Raw genomic sequence first — 14,540 nt, 5'->3', positions numbered from 1 at the left:
AAGATACTCCCAGTATTCAGATTGAGGGATTTCTGGGAGAAATTCCTGTGTTTTCTTCTTGGTGGGATCCTCCTGCACTTGTTGTTTTTCCATTGATGCTTTGGTGATTGGTTTCTCAACTGAGATATACTCAGTTATTCCCATTCTTACTCCGGCGTCCTTGCAGAGCAGAGAAATCACGCTTGGATAAGCCAACCTGGCCTCTTTAGAATTTTTGTTAGCAATTTTGTAGAATTCAGCTGAGATCAGCTGATGAACCTCCACTTCCTTTCCCATCATGATGCAATGGATCATCACTGTTCTTTTAACTGTGACTTCAGAACGGTTGCTAGTAGGCAACAGAGAATGCCCAATGAAGTCCAGCCATCCTCTGGCGACTGGGTTGAGATCTTCTCTCTTGAGTTGATTTGGGACACCCTTTGTGTTGGTGGTCCACCTGGCTCCAGGGATACATATGTCCTCTAGAATCTTATCCAGGCCCTTGTCTGTTCTCATCATTTTCCTGTTGAAGGAGTCTGGATCGTCTTTCAGCTGAGGTAGCTTTAAGATCTCTCTGATCTTATCAGGGATGGTATAAATAATCTTTCCTCTAACCATGGTCCGATATTCCAGTTGGTATGGAGAGGTCCCAATTGGTATGGAGAGGTCCCTATAGGGGTCTTGAATGCTGTTCTGTAAGCCCACAGAGCATCATCCAGGCTCCGTGCCCAATCCTTTCTACGGGTACTTACTGTCCGTTCTAGGATTCTCTTTAATTCTCTGTTAGAGACTTCAGCTTGCCCATTAGTTTGTGGATGATATGGAGTAGCCACCTTATGGCGAATTCCATACCGAACCATTGCAGAGTAAAGCTGTTTATTGCAGAAGTGAGTGCCCCCATCACTGATAAGTACTCTAGGGACACCAAACCTGCTAAAGATATGTTTCTGGAGGAACTTCAGCACTGTTTTAGTATCATTGGTGGGTGTGGCAATAGCCTCAACCCATTTTGATACATAGTCAACTGCTACCAGAATATAAGTGTTTGAGTATGATGGTGGGAAAGGTCCCATGAAGTCAATTCCCCATAAGTCAAACAACTCAATTTCCAAGATTCCTTGTTGAGGCATGGCGTAACCATGAGGCAGATTACCAGCTCTTTGGCAACTGTCACAGTTACGTACAAACTCTCGGGAATCTTTATAGAGTGTGGGCCAATAGAAGCCACTTTGGAGGACCTTGGTGGCTGTTCGCTCACCTCCGAAATGGCCTCCATATTGAGATCTGTGGCAATGCCACAGGATCCTCTGTGCTTCCTCTCTAGGCACACACCTACGGATTATTCCGTCTGCACATCTCTTAAAGAGATAAGGTTCATCCCACAAGTAGTACTTTGCATCAGTAATTAATTTTTTCTTTTGTATCCTGTTGTACTCCTTGGGTATGAACCTTGCAGCTTTATAGTTTGCAATATCGGCAAACCATGGTGTTTACTGAATGGCAAATAAATGCTCATCTGGAAAAGTCTCAGAGATCTCAAGAGAGGGGAGGGGCGTCCCTTCTACTGGCTCTATCCGGGATAGATGATCAGCCACTTGGTTCTCTGTCCCTTTTCTGTCTCTTATTTCTATATCAAACTCTTGCAGAAGCAACACCCATCTGATGAGCCTGGGTTTTAAATCCTGCTTTGTGAGTAGATATTTAAGAGTAGCATGATCAGTATACACAATCACTTTTGATCCTACTAAGTATGATCTGAACTTGTCAATGGCGTAAACCACTGCAAGTAATTCTTTTTCTGTGGTTGTGTAATTTTTCTGGGCATCATTTAGAACGCGACTGGCGTAATAAATGACGTGCAGAAACTTATCATGCCTCTGTCCCAACACTGCACCAATGGCATGATCACTGGCATCACACATTAGCTCAAATGGTAATGTCCAGTCTGGTGCAGAAATGACTGGTGCTGTGACCAGCTTAGCTTTCAGCGTTTCAAACGCCTGCAGGCACTCTGTGTCAAACACAAATGGCGTGTCAGCAGCTAGCAGATTTCTTAGAGGTTTTGCGATTTTTGAAAAATCCTTTATAAACCTCCTATAGAATCCTGCATGCCCCAGAAAGCTTCTGATTGCCTTAACATTGGCAGGTGGTGGTAATTTTTCAATTACCTCTATTTTTACTTGATCCACCTCTATTCCCTTGTTTGAGATTTTATGCCCAAGGACAATCCCCTCAGTCACCATGAAGTGACATTTTTCCCAGTTTAAAACTAGGTTGGTCTCTTGGCATCTTTTCAGAACAAGTTTCAGGTGATCAAGACAGGAGCTGAATGAGTCTCCATATACTGAGAAGTCATCCATGAAGACTTCCAGAAATTTTTCCACCATATCAGAGAAAATAGAGAGCATGCATCTCTGGAAGGTTGCAGGCGCATTACATAGCCTAAATGGCATCCTTCTATAAGCAAACACTCCAGATGTACATGTGAATGCTATTTTCTCTTGATCCTGGAGATCTACTGCAATCTGGTTATAGCCTGAGTAGCCATCCAAAAAGTAGTAATAATCATGACCTGCTAGTCTTTCTAGCATCTGGTCTATGAATGGTAAAGGAAAATGATCCTTTCTGGTGGCTGTATTGAGCCTTCTGTAGTCAATACACATGCGCCACCCTGTAACTGTTCTTGTAGGAACCAGTTCATTTTTTTCATTATGAATCACTGTCATGCCTCCCTTTTTTGGGACGACTTGGACAGGACTCACCCAGGGGCTATCAGAAATAGGATAAATAATCCCAGCCTCTAGTAATTTGGTGACCTCTTTCTGCACCACTTCCTTCATGGCTGGATTTAGCCGTCTCTGTGGTTGAACCACTGGTTTAGCATTATCCTCTAATAATTTGCATGCATCTAGCTGGGCTTATGCCCTTAAGGTCACCTATGGACCACCCAAGAGCTGTCTTGTGTGTCTTTAGCACTTGAATAAGTGCTTCCTCTTCCTGTGAATTTAAGGCAGAGCTTATGATCACTGGAAAAGTGTCACCTTCTCCCAGAAATGTATATTTCAAGGATGGTGGTAATGGCTTGAGCTCGGGTTTAGGAGGTTTTTCTTCTTCCAGAAGAATGTTCAGAGGCTCTTTCATGTCCTCTGAATCCTCTAAATCAGGCTAAACATCTTTAAGGATGTTTTCCAACTCTGATTCGAGACTCTCAGCCATGTTGATCTCTTCTACCAAAGAGTCAATAAGATCAACTTTCATGCAGTCTGTTGCTGTGTCTGGATGCTGCATGGCTTTGACAGCGTTCAACTTAAACTCATCATCATTGACTCTCAGGGTTATTTCCCCCTGTTGGACGTCAATGAGGGATCGTCCAGTTGCTAGGAAGGGTCTTCCTAGAATGATAGTAGCACTCTTGTGCTCCTCCATTTCCAGCACAACGAAGTCAGTGGGAAAGGCGAATGGCCCAACTCTGACAATCATGTCTTCAATCACGCCTGATGGGTATTTAGTGGAGCCATCAGCAAGTTGGAGACATATCCTGGTTGGTTTAACTTCTTCAGTTAAGCCAAGCTTTCTGATAGTGGATGCAGGTATTAGGTTGATGCTTGCCCCAAGATCGCATAAAGCTGTCTTGGTGCATTGACCTTCTAATATGCATGGTATCAGAAAACTCCCAGGGTCTTTAAGCTTTTCAAGAAAGCTCTTCAGAATGACTGCACTGCATTCTTCAGTGAGGAGAACTCTTTCTGTTTCTCTCCAATCCTTTTTATGACTCAAGATCTCTTTCATGAACTTGGCATAAGAAGGTATTTGCTCAAGTGCTTCTGCAAATGGAATCTTTATTTCAAGAGTCCTGAGGTAATCTGCAAAGTGAGCAAATTGTTTATCCTGCTCCTCTTTCCGGAGTTTTTGAGGATAAGGTATCTTGGCTTTATATTCCTCAACCCTAGTTGCTGCAGGTTTATTGCCTACAGAAGTGGTTGAAGAAGCCTTTTTAGAGGGGTTGTTATCAGCATTTCTGTGTGTCTGATCCCTCACTGGCAATTGAGTGCCAGGGTTAGAAACTGGAGTGACGTTGGATGCCAACTCCTTGTCTGTTCCTGGCGTTTGAACGCCAGAACTGTGCCCATTTTGGAAGTTCAGCGCCAGATCTTGCCCATTTTGGGCGTTCAACGCCAGATCCTTGCCCATTTCTGGCGTTGATCGCCAATCCTGCTTTGTTTCTGGCGTTGAACGCCAGTTTTGGCCATGGTATGGGCGTTCAGCGCTAGCCTTACACCAATTTTCTGGCGTTTTAGCGCCAGAATTATTTTTCCCTGGGCTCTTACTATCCTCAGGTGAATCTTGGGTGGTTTGCTCATTTCTTGGCTTTTTGCTGCCTTGAGGTAGGTTATTTAATGTTTTCCCACTTCTTAATTGAACTGCTTGGCATTCTTCTGTTATTTGTCTTGATAGCTGTTGCTTTGTTTGCCTAAACTGTTCTTCCATATGTATATTTGCCATTCTTGTCTCTTGCAGCCTATCTTTAAATTTGGCTAGCTGCCTTGTTAGAAAGTCCAATTGCTGATTGAATTCAGCAGCTTGTTTTACAGGACTGAGTTCAGCAGTTGCTGTTTTAACCTCTTCTTTCATGGAAGGGTCACTGCTTAGGTACAGATGCTGATTCCTGGCAACTGTATCAATGAGCTCTTGAGCCTCTTCAATTGTCTTTCTCATGTGGATAGATCCACCAGCTGAGTAATCTAGAGACATCTGAGCTCCTTCTGCGAGCCCATAATAGAAGATGTCTAACTGAACCCACTCTGAAAACATTTCAGAATGGAATTTTCGTAGCATCTCTCTGTATCTCTCCCAGGCATCATAAAGAGATTCACTATCTCCTTGTTTAAAGCCTTGGATGTCCAGCCTTAGCTGTGTCATCCGTTTTGGGAGAAAGTATTGATTCAGAAATTTTTCTGTCAACTGTTTCCATGTCCTTATGCTGGCCTTAGGTTGGTTATTCAACCACCTCTTAGCTTGATCTTTTACAGCAAATGGAAACAGTAATAGTCTGTAGACATCCTGATATATTTCTTTATCATGTACTGTGTCAACAATCTGTAGAAAATGGGCCAGAAACTCTGTAGGTTCTTCCTGTGGAAGACCGGAATACTGGCAATTTTGCTGCACCATGATAATGAGCTGAGGATTCAACTCAAAGCTACTGACTCCAATGGAGGGTATGCAGATGCTACTCCCATATGAAGCAGTAGAGAGGTTAGAATATGACCCCAGAGTCCTCCTGGACTGTTCATTTCCGCTTAGGTCCATGATGGAGAAAGGGAGATGATATAAAAATTATTTTTATTTATTTATTTATTTATTTATTTATTTATTTTGAAATCAAAATAAATCAAAATAAAATAAATAAAAATGAGTGAGAGATTTTCGAAAAAGTGAGAGAGAGAAAGTGGTTAGGAGATTTTGAAAAGGATATGATGATTTTTGAAAAAGGTTTTAAATTTTGAAATAAAAATCTAAATTTTAGAAATAGATTTCAAAAAAGATGCTTTAAAATAGAGAGAAAAGATATTTTTGAATTTTAAGAAGAGAGAGAAAAACAATAAGATAGCACAAGATTTAAAATTTTTAGATCTAATGCTCCTTGTTTTCGAAAATTTTTGGAGGAAAAACACCAAGGAACACCAAACTTAAAAATTTTAAGATCAAGACACAAGAAAAACTCACGAACACTTTGAAGACTCACAAGAACATAAGAACATGAAGGAAGAACACCAAACTTAAAATTTTTAGAAAACCAAACTAAAATTTTTGAAAAACACAGAAAAATCAACAAGAAAACACCAAACTTAAAGTTTGGCACATGATTTAATAGAGAAATTATTTTTGAAAAATATTTTAAAAAGAAAATAAGGATTCTAAAATTTTAACACGACAATAATAAGAGACTCTAAACAAAAAAAAGAAATTTTTCCTAATCTAAGCAACAAAATAAACCGTTAGTTGTCCAAACACGAACAATCCCCGGCAACGGCGCCAAAAACTTGGTGCACGAATTGTGAATCACACTTTTCACAACTCGTGCCACTAACCAGCAAGTGCACTGGGTCGTCCAAGTAATACCTTACGTGAGTAAGGGTCAAATCCCACGGAGATTGTTGGTTTGAAGCAATCTATGATTATTTTGCAATTCTTAGTCAGGAAGTCAATTATATTTATCAGTTGAATTGCGAATAAACAAAAGAGCATGGGTTAAAAGTTACTTATTATGTAGTAATGGAGAATATGTTGGAGTTTTGGAGATTCTTTGTCTTTTGAATCTCTGCTTTCCTCTGTTCTCTGATTCACGCACGCACGTCCTTCTATGCCAAGCTGTGTGTTGGGGCATCACCGTTGTCAATGGTTACATCCCCTCCTCTTGTGAAAATGGTCCAAATGCTCTGTCAGAGCACGGCTAATCATCTGAGGTTCCTGATCATGCTGGAATAGGATTGACAAACCCTATTTTGACGGTTTATCTTGTATTGATTTTAAGGGATTTTATCACCTTTTACCCACATGTATTCAATGAAATAGTATGGTTTTATGATTGTCTCCTTATTTGTACCTAGATGTGAAAACATGCTTTCAGACCCTTAATTTGATGGTTTTCATTCACCTTTGATTCCATAAGATGCCTTGATATATTTGTTAGTGATTTCAGATTGAAAAGGCTAGGAATGGATCAAAGGAGTGAAGAGGAAAGCATGCAAAATGAAGAAATCATGGAAAGTCAAACAAGTTGAACTCGCCCATGGACGCGCGCGCGCACCTGGCGCTTGCGCACCTTGCGAATTACCCCATGGACGCGTACGCGTGATGTGCGCGTACGCGTCGGTGTTGGTTTATGATTTTTTAAAGAAAACGTGGCCAATGAATTCTCAAGGGTTGTGGGGCCCAATCCCAACCAACTTTGGCGCCAAAGATGCTATTTAAAGCCAAGGATTGAAGAGCAAAGGGACATTAGTTCATTTTGACTCATTAGGATTAGTTTAGAAGTAGTTTCTAGAGAGAGAAGCTCTCACTTCTCTCTAGAATTAGGATTAGGATTAGGTTTAGTTCTTAGATCTAGGTTTTAATCTTTGCTTTCTTCCACTTCTATCTCTCAATTCTTTGTTGCTACATTCAATCTTCTTCTATTCTTTTGTTGTAATTTCCTTTATGTTGTTCTTATATTTTGTTGTAGATCTAGTATTGTTCCTTATACATTCTTCCAATTCAATAAGAGGTAATTCATAATAATTGTTCTTCTTTGCTTTTCTATTGTTGATCTCTTGCCTTTGTAGTTGTAGATTTCTTTAATTCTTGCAATTAATGATATTTACTTCTATTGCACTCTATGTGTTTGTTGAAATGCCTCTTCTAGATATAGTGTAGATTTTGTTCCTCTTGGCCTAGGTAGAGTAATTAGTGACACTTGAGTTATCTAATCCCTTTGTTGATTGATAATTGGAGAGATTGCTAATTGGTTTGGAGTGCACTAAAGCTAGTCTTTCCTTGGGAGTTGGCTAGGACTTGTGGCTTAAGTCAATTCATCCACTTGACTTTCCTTTAATTAGTAAGGGTTAACTAAGTGGTAGCAACGAACAATTCTCATCACAATTGAGAAGGATAACTAGGATAGGACTTCTAATTTTCATACCTTGCCAAGAGCCTTTTATAGTTGTTAGTTTATTTTCATTGCCATTTACTTTTCATGCTTCTTATCCAAAACCCCAAAATAACTCATAACCAATAACAAGACACTTTATTGTAATTCCTAGGGAGAACGACCCGAGGTTTGAATACTTCGGTTATTAATTTTAGGGGTTTGTTTTAGTGACAAACAACTTTTTGTATGAAAGGATTAGTGATTGGTTTAGAAACTATACTTGCAACGAGAATTCATTTGTGAAATTCTATACCATCAAAAATCCATTCATCAAGGATTCACCCTCCTTTTGCGTCTGTCACTACGCCCAGCACTCGCGAGTTTGAAGCTCGTCACAGTCATTCAATCCCTGAATTCTACTCGGAATACCACAGATAAGGTTTAGACTTTCCGGATTCTCATGAATGCCGCCATCAATCTAGCTTATACCACGGAGATTCTGATTAAGGAATCTAAGAGATATTCATTCAATCTGATGTAGAACGGAGGTGGTTGTCAGACACACGTTCATGGATTGAGGAAGGTGATGAGTGTTACTGATCATCACCTTCTCCACAGTTAGGTGCGAATGGATATCTTAGATAGGAACACGCATGTCTGAATAGAAAACAGAAATACTTGCATTAATTCATCGAGACACAGCAGAGCTCCTCACCCCCAACAATGGAGTTTAGAGACTCATGCCGTCAAAGAGTACAAAGTTTAGATCTAAAATGTCATGAGCTGCAAAATAAGTCTCTAAAAGTTGTTTAAATACTAAACTAATAGCCTAGGTTTAAAGAAAATGAGTAAACTATAGCAGATGGTATAGAGATCCACTTCTGGGGCCCACTTGGTGTGTGCTGGGGCTGAGATTTAAGCATTTCACGTGCATAAGGCCATTTTGGGCGTTCAACGCCAGGTTTGGATCCATTTCTAGTGTTGAACTCCAACTTTTAATCCTTTTCTGGCGCTGGACGCCAGAATTGGGCAGAGAACTGGCATTGAACGCCAGTTTACGTCATCTATCCTTGAGAAAAGTATGGACTATTATATATTGCTGGAAAGCCCTGGATGTCTACTTTCCAACGCAATTGGAAGCACGCCGATCCGAGTTCTGTAGCTCCAGATAATCTACTTTGAGTGCAAGGAGGTCAGAATCCAACAGCATCAGCAGTCCTTTTTCAGCCTGAATCAGATTTTTTCTCAGCTCCCTCAATTTCAGCCAGAAAAATACCTGAAATTATAGAAAAACACACAACTCATAGTAAAGTCCAGAAATATGAATTTTTCCTAAAAACTAATGAAAATAAACAAAAAACTAACTAAAACATACTAAAAACTATATGAAATTAACCCCAAAAAGCGTATAAAATATCCGCTCATCAATCATCTGGAGGTTCTCGATCATACTGGAATAGGATTCACCCTCCTTTTGCATCTGTCACTACGCCCAGCACTCGCGAGTTTGAAGTTCGTCACAGCCATCCCTTCCCAGATCCTACTCAAAATACCACAGACAAGGTTTAGACTTTCCGGATCTCAGGAATGGCCATCCATGGGTTCTAACTTATACCACGAAGATTCTAATATCTCGGACTCGGTCCTCTGTATTAGATATCTAAGAGATACTCATTCTAGCTTGTTTGCATGTAGAATGGAAGTGTTTGTCAGGCACGCATTCATAAGTGAGAATGATGATGAGCGTCACATAATCATCATATTCATCATGTTCTTGCGTGCGAATGGATATCTTAGAAGCGGAATAAGTTGAATTGAATATAAAACAGTAGTATTTTGCATTAAATCATGAGGAACAGCAGAGCTCCACACCTTAATCTATGGAGTGCAGAAACTCTACCGTTGAAAAATACATAAGTGAAAGGTTCAGGCATGGCCGAATGGCCAGCCCCATGATCTAAGAACTAGACGCCCCAAGATGTCTAATACAATAGTAAAAAGTCCTATTTATACTAAACTAGTTACTAGGGTTTACAGAAGTAAGTAATTGATGCATAAATCCACTTTCGGGGCCCACTTGGTATGTGCTTGGGCTGAGCTTGAAGTTTACACGTGCAGAGGCTTCTTTTGGAGTTGAATGCCAAGTTGTAACGTGTTTTTGGCGTTCAACTCTGGTTCGCGATGTGTTTCTGGCGTTTAACTCCAGACTGCAGCATAGAACTGGCATTCAACGCCCTTTTGCATCGTCTAAACTCGGGCAAAGTATGGACTATTATATATTGCTGAAAAGCCCTGGATGTTTACTTTCCAACGCCGTTGAGAGCGCCCCATTTGGAGTTCTGTAGCTCCAAAAAATCCACTTTGAGTGCAGGGAGGTCAGAATCCAACAGCATCAGCAGTCCTTCTTCAACCTCTGAATCTGATTTTTGCTCAAGTCCCTCAATTTCAGCCAGAAAATACCTGAAATCACAGAAAAATACACAAACTCATACTAAAGTCCAGAAATGTGAATTTAACATAAAAACTAATAAAAACATCCCTAAAAGTAACTAGATTCTACTAAAAACATACTAAAAATAATGCCAAAAAGCGTATAAATTATCCGCTCATCACTTTCATATTCTGGTTAGCATTTTTAGTGTCCTAGAGCATCTCCTTGAATTCTGCGAACTGTTTTGTTATAATAAGAAATTGCTGATTGAGTTCAGCAACTTGTTCTTGAGGACTAAGTTCAGTGGATACTGCTTTAGCCTCTTCTTTCGGGGAGGATGATGAGCGGATAATTTATACGCTTTTTGACATTGTTTTTAGTATGTTTTTAGTAGGATCTAGTTACTTTTAGGGATGTTTTTAATAGATTTTGTGTTAAATTCACATTTCTGGACTTTACTATGAGTTTGTGTGTTTTTCTGTGATTTCAGGTATTTTCTGGCTGAAATTGAGGGACTTGAGCAGAAATCAGATTCAGAGGTTGAAAAAGGACTGCTGATGTTGTTGGATTCTGACCTCCCTACACTCAAAGTGGATTTTCTGGAGCTACAGAACTCGAAATGGCGCGCTTCCAATTGCGTTGGAAAGTAGACATCTAGGGCTTTCCAGCAATATATAATAGTCCATACTTTGGCCAAGAATTGACGACGTAAACTGGCGTTCAACGCTAGCTTTCTACCCAAATCTGGCGTCCAGCGCCAGAAAAGGATCCAAAACCAGAGTTGAACGCCCAAACTGGCACAAAAACTGGCGTTCAACTCTACAAATGGCCTCTGCACGTGCAACACTTAAGCTCAGCCCAAACACACACCAAGTGGGCCCCGGAAGTGGATTTATACATCAAATACTTACTCATGTAAACCCTAGTAGCTAGTTTATTATAAATAGGACCTCTTACTATTTTATTTGGAATCTTTGGACGCCTGGTTCTTAGATCAGAGGGGCTGGCCTCTCGGCCATGCCTGGACCTTTCACTTATGTATTTTTAACGGTAGAGTTTCTACACTCCATAGATTAAGGTGTGGAGCTCTGCTGTTCCTCAAAGATTAATGCAAAGTACTAATGTTTTCTATTCAATTCTTCTTATTTCGCTTCTAAGATATCCATTCGCACCCAAGAACGTGATGAAGGTGATGATTATGTGTGACGCTCATCATCCTCCTCCCCTATGAACGCGTGCCTGACAAACACTTCTATTCTACATGAATTAAGCTAGAATGAATATCTCTTAGATCTCCTAACCAGAATCTTCGTGGCGTAAGCTAGAATGATGGCGGCATTCAAGAGAATCCGGAAAGTCTAAACCTTGTCCGTGGTATTCCGAGTAGGATTCAATGATTGAATGACTATGACGAGCTCCTAACTCGCGATTGCAGGGCGTTAGTGACAGACGCAAAAGGATAGTAAATCCTATTCCAGCATGATCGAGAACCGACAGATGAATAGCCGTGCCGTGACAGGGTGCGTGAGCATATTATTCACTGAGAGGATAAGATGAAGCCATTGACAAGGGTGATGCCTCCAGACGATTAGCCGTGCCGTGACAGGGCATTGGATCATTTTCCCGAGAGATGACCGAAAGTAGCCATTGACAGTGGTGATGTATCACATAAAGCCAGCCATGGAAAGGAGTAAGACTGATTGGATGAAGATAGCAGGAAAGCAGAGGTTCAGAGGAACGAAAAGCATCTCCATTCGCTTATCTGAAATTCCTACCAATGATTTACATAAGTATTTCTATCCCTATCTTATTATATTAAATTCGAAAACACCATTATCACTTTATATCTGCCTGACTGAGATTTACAAGGTGACCATAGCTTGCTTCATACCAACAATCTCCGTGGGATTCGACCCTTACTCACGTAAGGTATTACTTGGACGACCCAGTGCACTTGCTGGTTAGTTGTATCGAAGTTGTGACAATTATGAATTAAGATCAGAGCACTAAGCTTTGGAGCCATTACCAGGATTTGTTCGAGCCTGGAGATCACAATTTCGTGCACCAAGTTCTTGTGAATCAAGTCATTAATTGTGATTTTAAAAATCAAATCTTTTTCAAAACTAATTTCTATCATATCTTTTCAAAAATATCTTCTTATCTTATCTTTTTCAAAATTTGATTTCAAAATATCTTCTCTAACTTCCCAACTTCTTATCTTTTCAAATTTGTTTCAACTAACTAACTAACTTTTTGTTTGTTTCTTAACTTTTTCAAAACTACCTAACTAACTCTCTCTCTCTCTAATTTTCGAAAATATCTTCCCTCTTTTTCAAAAATTTCTTTTTTATTAACTAATTATTTTTATTTTTATTTTAAAAAATTTTTCGAAAAAAAATACTAACCTTTTTCAAAAACTATTTTCAAAAATCACTAACTCTTTTTCAAAAATTGTTTTCAAAAATTCACTTCCCCTTCTCATCTTCTTCTATTTGTTTATTGATATACTAACATCTTTCCTTCAACTCTCCAAAAATCTGAACCCCCTCTCTCTCTGAGTTCAGATTTTCTTCCCTTCTTTTCTTCTACTAACACAAGGATCCCTATACTGTGGTATAAAGGATCCATATTATTATTACTATTTTTTCTGTGCCATCTTCTTTGTCATATGAGCAGGAGCAAGGACAAGAACATTCTTGTTAAAGCAGATCTAGAACCTGAAAGGACTCTGAAGAAAAAAATTAAGAGAAGCTAAAATACAACAATCCAGAGATAACCTTTCAGAAATTTTCGAACAGGAAAAGGAGATGGCAGCCGAAAATAATAATAATATAAGGAAGATGCTTGGTGACTTCACTGCACCTAATTCCAATTTACATGGAAGAAGCATCTCCATTCCTGCCATTGGAGCAAACAACTTTGAGCTGAAACCTCAATTAGTTTCTCTGATGCAGTAGAATTGCAAGTTTCATGGACTTCCATCTGAAGATCCCTTTCAGTTATTAACTGAATTCTTGCAGATATGTGATACTGTTAAGACTAATGGAGTAGATCCTGAAGTCTACAGGCTCATGCTTTTCCCTTTTGCTGTAAGAGACAGAGCTAGATTATGGTTGGATTCTCAACCCAAAGACAGCCTGAACTCTTGGGATAAGCTGGTCACGGCTGTCTTAGCCAAGTACTTTCCTCCTCAAAAGCTGAGCAAGCTTAGAGCTGATGTTCAAACCTTCAGACAGAAAGAAGGTGAATCCCTCTATGAAGCTTGGGAAAGATACAAACAGTTGACCAAAAAGTGTCCTTCTGACATGCTTTCAGAATGGACCATCCTGGATATATTCTATGATGGTTTATCTGAGCTATCAAAGATGTCACTAGACACTTCTGCAGGTGGATCCATTCACCTAAAGAAAACGCCTGCAGAAGCTCAAGAACTCATTGACATGGTTGCTAATAACCAGTTCATTACACTTCTGAAAGGAATCCTATGAGTAATGGGACGCCTATGAAGAAGGGAGTTCTTGAAGTTGATACTCTGAATGCCATATTGGCTCAGAATAAAATATTGACTCAGTAAGTCAATATGATCTCTCAGAGTCTGCATGGAATGCAAGCTGCATCCAACAGTACTCAAGAGGCTTCTTATGAAGAAGAAGCTTATGATTCTGAGAACCCTGCAATAGCAGAGGTAAATTATTTAGGTGAACCTTATGGAAACACCTATAACTCATCATGGAGAAATCATCCAAATTTCTCATGGAAGGATCAAAAGCCTCAACAAGGCTTTAATAATGGTGGAAGAAACAGGTTTAGCAATAGCAAGCCTTTTCCATCATCAACTCAGCAACAGACAGAGAACTCTGAACAAAATGCTTCTAATTTAGAAAATCTAGTCTCTGATCTATCTAAGGCCACTGTAAGTTTCATGAATGAAACAAGGTCTTCCATTAGAAATCTGGGAGCACAAGTGGGCCATCTGAGTAAAAGGATCACTGAAAACCCTCCTAGTACTCTCCCAAGCAATACAGAAGAGAACCCAAAAGGAGAGTGCGAGGCCATTGACATAAGCGCCATGGCCGAACCTGTGAGGAGAGGAGAGGACGTGAATCCCAAGGAGGAAGACCTCCTGGGACGTCCAGTGGTCAATAAGGAGCTTCCCTCTGAGGAATCAAGGGACTCTGAGGCTCATCTAGAGACCATAGAGATCCCATTGAACCTCCTTATGCCCTTCATGAGCTCTGATGAGTATTCCTCTTCTGAAGAGAATGAGGATGTTACTGAAGAGCAAACTGCCAAGTTTCTTGGTGCAATCATGAAGCTGAATGCCAAATTATTTGGCATTGATGCTTGGGAAGTTGAACCTCCCTTGTTCATCAATGAACTAAGTGATCTGGATCAACTGACATTGCCTCAGAAGAGACAGGATCCTGGAAAGTTCATAATACCCTGTACCATAGGCACCATGATCTTTAAGGCTCTGTGTGACCTTGGTTCAGGGATAAA

The 14,540-nt window shown here is 40.0% G+C and overlaps 1 non-coding gene across 1 annotated transcript; it reads right to left on the bottom strand.

Moving 5' to 3' along the window:
* Window positions 1-13,243: 13,243 nt before the first annotated feature.
* Window positions 13,244-13,351, bottom strand: LOC112724574 (small nucleolar RNA R71). Its single transcript, XR_003163730.1, has one exon. It is a non-coding gene; the product is annotated as a small nucleolar RNA R71 (small nucleolar RNA).
* Window positions 13,352-14,540: the final 1,189 nt, after the last annotated feature.

This window comes from Arachis hypogaea, chromosome 11, assembly GCF_003086295.3.
Source record: "Arachis hypogaea cultivar Tifrunner chromosome 11, arahy.Tifrunner.gnm2.J5K5, whole genome shotgun sequence".
Taxonomy (NCBI): Eukaryota; Viridiplantae; Streptophyta; class Magnoliopsida; order Fabales; family Fabaceae; genus Arachis; species Arachis hypogaea.
The sequence above is the reverse complement of the archived record's forward strand: the minus strand, read 5'-3'. Positions and strand labels throughout refer to the sequence as shown.